Source organism: Notothenia rossii (assembly GCF_949606895.1).
Source record: "Notothenia rossii genome assembly, chromosome: 5".
NCBI lineage: Eukaryota > Metazoa > Chordata > Actinopteri > Perciformes > Nototheniidae > Notothenia > Notothenia rossii.
The window spans coordinates 53011486-53015908 of record NC_136903.1 but is presented as its reverse complement, the minus strand read 5'-3'; positions in this window follow the sequence as shown (position 1 = coordinate 53015908).

The following is a 4423-nucleotide window of genomic DNA, read 5'->3' as shown; positions in this document are numbered from 1 at the left end:
CTACCATTTAACTACTCCAGACAGTATAACTGTGGGGACTCTGTACCTCCACTTTTTAAGCCAGGGATTTCAATACCCTTCCGGCTGCAGGAACTCAATATCCTACTTTACAACTAAAACACGTATTTGTATTGTTATCCTAAAAACACTGTGTACACTCTTCCGACAACTTCTAAAATTTGGAATAGGGTCAAATCACAGATTTTGGTATCTGCTTACCTTGTATTTTACAGAGCTCTGTTTTTAATTGTCAGAAAAGGCCGAGGTGCTATCCCTGGACTTCTTCGTCCGCTTGCTGCTGGTGGTCTCTTCCCTGAAACACCCCACTCAGACACGTCGGGTCACCATTTGTTAGAGATTCGGAGGATGTTTAAAACCAACCTCGTCTCCGCGTGTCGTTTGGTAAGCTGGGTAAATTCGTAAAAAGGAAGGGATTAAGAAACACCAGAATGCAAGTTAAACAATAATCTTGTTTTAATTATACAAAGTAACCATACAAATACAAAGGAAGTACTTCCTGCTCTTTCTCCTGTCTTACTCTCTGGTCAGCCTGAAGAAAAAGAGATTGAACCAAAGGAAAACACAGGCTTTCATACTAAAAACACAGGAGGAGGTGTGTGCGTGCTTTCCCCCAGAGGTCATCTTATTGGGAGAGACCAACACATGGCCTGTCGTACCCAATCAGCGCGACACAGCAGAAGAAACCCGGAAACAAAAAGTATTTTTCAGTTTGACGAAAACCAGATTCCTTTTGGTGTCTGGAACGAACCTGCTCTAAACAACAAGTTTCCTTATCTTATTTCACATCTTGCAGCCCGCACACACACATCCCCTTTATGGCTCTTTGTCTCTGTGGCCATCTTCCCCCCCCCCCCTCAGGTTACCACACACAAGTTAAAAATATGTTTTAAGATATAGTTGTTATAGTTGGCTAAATATACGTAATACATGTAAATTACCTTCATATCAATAATAACGAGGAACACATTACCTATGCTCTTAAGCAGTATTAGAGATGCTTTTCAAATAGTCAAACTTCACACAGGCCCAATATAGAGAACACACTCATTTGTCCTGCAGCCTTTCCAGCCATTTGAGCTATTGTTCACATCTTTACTTCAAATAAAAGGTTTCACATTGCATATTTCCAGCTTCCTTTACACATACTGTTATTATTAATACAAAGTAATTAACCACACACATCTATTTAAAACAAGTAGATTTCCCTGATAATTGACATGCTGAAAATCTTAAGAAGAATGTCTCCTCCCCCAGCTCTTCCAATCTACTGGAATGCAGAACTGCTCTCTGTTCATACAGAGTAATAAAATATGTTTTAGCTAACCACTGCACAAATGTTGTAGCAATTCAGTACCCACACATGAAAGAACAAAACAAAGAAATCAAACAAAACACACACCCTTATCGTTTCTTAACTAATGCATACTGGACATGAACCACTAATTAACAGGACTTTAACTGGATTATCTGAAAATGTATCTTGGAATCCCCCTTAATTGCAAGGACTATTGATAATCAACAGAGAGACCCTAGGGGCCTCTTCTTGGTATCTGCTAGGCAGAAGTCACTCAATGCAGAAATCACAAGTTTAACACACATTCTATATAAGGTGACATTAAAATGAATATACCAGATTGAACTTTCCTGCCATAAAACGTTACTTTAATACTTCAAATAATTCAAATAATACTTCACTTGCTAGTTTCTATATTGGTGCCAACATGCCGTGTTTAAATAGCAACAGATAATCAGTGGCTTTTAAAGTCAAATATTACGTAGATAGGTTTATGCCTTGTGCGTAAGGGTTCCTAATTTTAAGAGAGGATATCTTTAAGATAAAGCCCATTTTTTCATAGTAAACTAGATAGATATGCTATTATTTTAAACTAAAGTGTTCTTTTGTCTTGTATTTTCTAAACTATAACTTACCACACCAGTGGTTCCCTTTTTTACGGTTCGTTTAAAGATCACCCCGCCATTATTTAAACTCCTCTGTGAGAGCCACATGGTGTACTTTCAAAAGTCTTTGTCTGCAGGTCAGAGTTTAAAATACTCATTTGCCATCTTGTTTTGACCTCATGTTGACCAACAAACACATGGCAGTCGCCATTTTGTGAAATGCAAATTAAAAGTACGCCTTTCTTTGTTCTAATCAATTTGGTTTCACTCCCATGGGGCCAAGTCATTTTTCTGATCTCAATCTTGTGAAGAACAATTCATACTTCTTGTCATAGTTGGAACTAGAAAATAGTTCATTTTGCGAAATCAGTTGGAGTTTGTTAGAAGGATTATTGTATTTTCTAAAGGTCCAATCTGTTTTTTGAAGTATTCCTGTTTGCAAATGTGTTTTGGCGGTTTTGTGCTGTATTGTTTAACCATATTGTAATTTTCTTCCCATTTTTAAGATATTTTTAAGGAAAATAAGCTTCTTCTTGTTAAATAGAGGTCAGTTTTGCAACAGCTATCCCTAGTGGATGAAGCTGGAAATTTAAACAGCGCACTCTGCTGGTTGTACAGAATTATTACACATCACAGGAGCAGAATTATAAATAAAACACATTTTAGGTAAAGATACAATTATATTCTGAAGTTTAATTTCAAGTGTTATAAATGAACACATACTTCATCACACACAGATAGAATTGCAAGTGGTTTCTGATTGTAATATAAGAAACCTTACATAAAAGTATTTAAAACTACACTGTAGAATATTCAAACACCAATTTATTGAAGCTAACACAAGTTATGATATTTGCATAATTCCATACACTTCAGTGAACACAGTACACAGCAGATTTAGATTTTCACCATATTTCTATTTTCATATTTCAAAGTCAAAACCATACTGTTAATTTTTTATGTAAGTGTTGGGGCAGAATCTCTGCTCCGCGCCGTTCCTATATGAGCGGGTTCTCAAAAGAAGGAAAAATTCAAAGCAGCCAGGATAAGGGTTAAACAATAATCTGCTTTAATGGTGCAAACATACAAATACATCACCGAATCACGAAGCACTTTGCAGAGTACTCCGGGCTCAGGTTCTACCACCGTGTGAGACACGTCTCAGGAACGGCAAGTCAAAAACAAGAGCGCCGATCTTCAAAATGATCACAACATTTATACACAGGTGGGGAGGAGTTTCGCGTGTGTGTGTGTGTGTGTATGTTTGTCCCTCTGCCCTTAGGCAGATCCCCCAATCAATGATTTGGAGTCATGACAGAGGACTCTTTGACAGGACACATACTCATTCCCCCTAAACATCTTCAACACACACATCCTATCATGTATCTTATCACACAACAGTCACCTGTTTTTCTCTATGAAAGCCATATTTGTAAATATCCAAACGCCATCGTCCCATGACAGTCACCGCATCAGTCAACCAACATAAGTTAATTGTTCTTGTGGCTTAATGGCTTCCCTGAACTTCCCTTCACCCCAAAGTCAGCTTACTAGGAATGAATACATTTTATTGATAAGCTCAAAAGGACGTTTATCTCGTTTACTGCAGGGTGACCCAAGTCTCAAGGCCTGCAGGATGTGTAGGAGATAAACATTAATTCTACAAGACTTTAACTGCCTTATATCTGAAAATGTATCTGGGAATTCCCCTGTTGATTGCAAGGACTATTGATAATTAACAGAGAGATCCTAGGGGCCTCTTCTTGGTATCTGCTAGGCAGAAGTCACTCAATGCAGAAATCACAAGTTTAACACACATTCTATATAAGTTGACATTAAAATGAATATACCAGATTGAACTTTCCTGCCATAACACGGTATTTTAATACTTCAAATAATTCAAATAATACTTCAATTCCCCCTTTTGGTCTCGCCCCACGAGACCAACTCACATAAGACATTTGAAACACAACTACTGTCATTCTTTGCTACTGTGTCTGTCCCCCAACCTTAAACCTTTGGGAACAGAACACAACTTTCAATGTCAGTGAAGGAACTACTAGAGTGAGAGCCTGAGTGCCAGAAAGCAGTATCCTTGCGTGTTGTTGAATCCTCAGGGCCCCCCTCCCCCTCAAAGGAATACGCCAACAAGGGCAGCTGATAGGGAGGGGGAGATGCGGCCTTTCCTTCAAAGGTGGAACTGATTATTCTGATCAGAGAGAAGTAGACTCCTCTGCTGCCTCGAGAAGTCCCCCAGCCTGCTGACGCCAGCTTCCGAGTCGTCTGCTGTAGGGATGTCCGCGAGGTCCTTCTCCTCCAGTCCGCTGATGACAGCTTCCGAGTCGTCTGCTGTAGGGATGTCCTCGTTGACGATAGCCAGGTCCGTCCTGATGTGTCTGGGTCCTTCCAGGTGATTTCCTCGCCGCACACTGGCTCCAGTAGTACCAGATGTCCCCCTTTGCTCCTCGGCGGACGGCATGAGATGTCCTCTGGGTCACTCTGT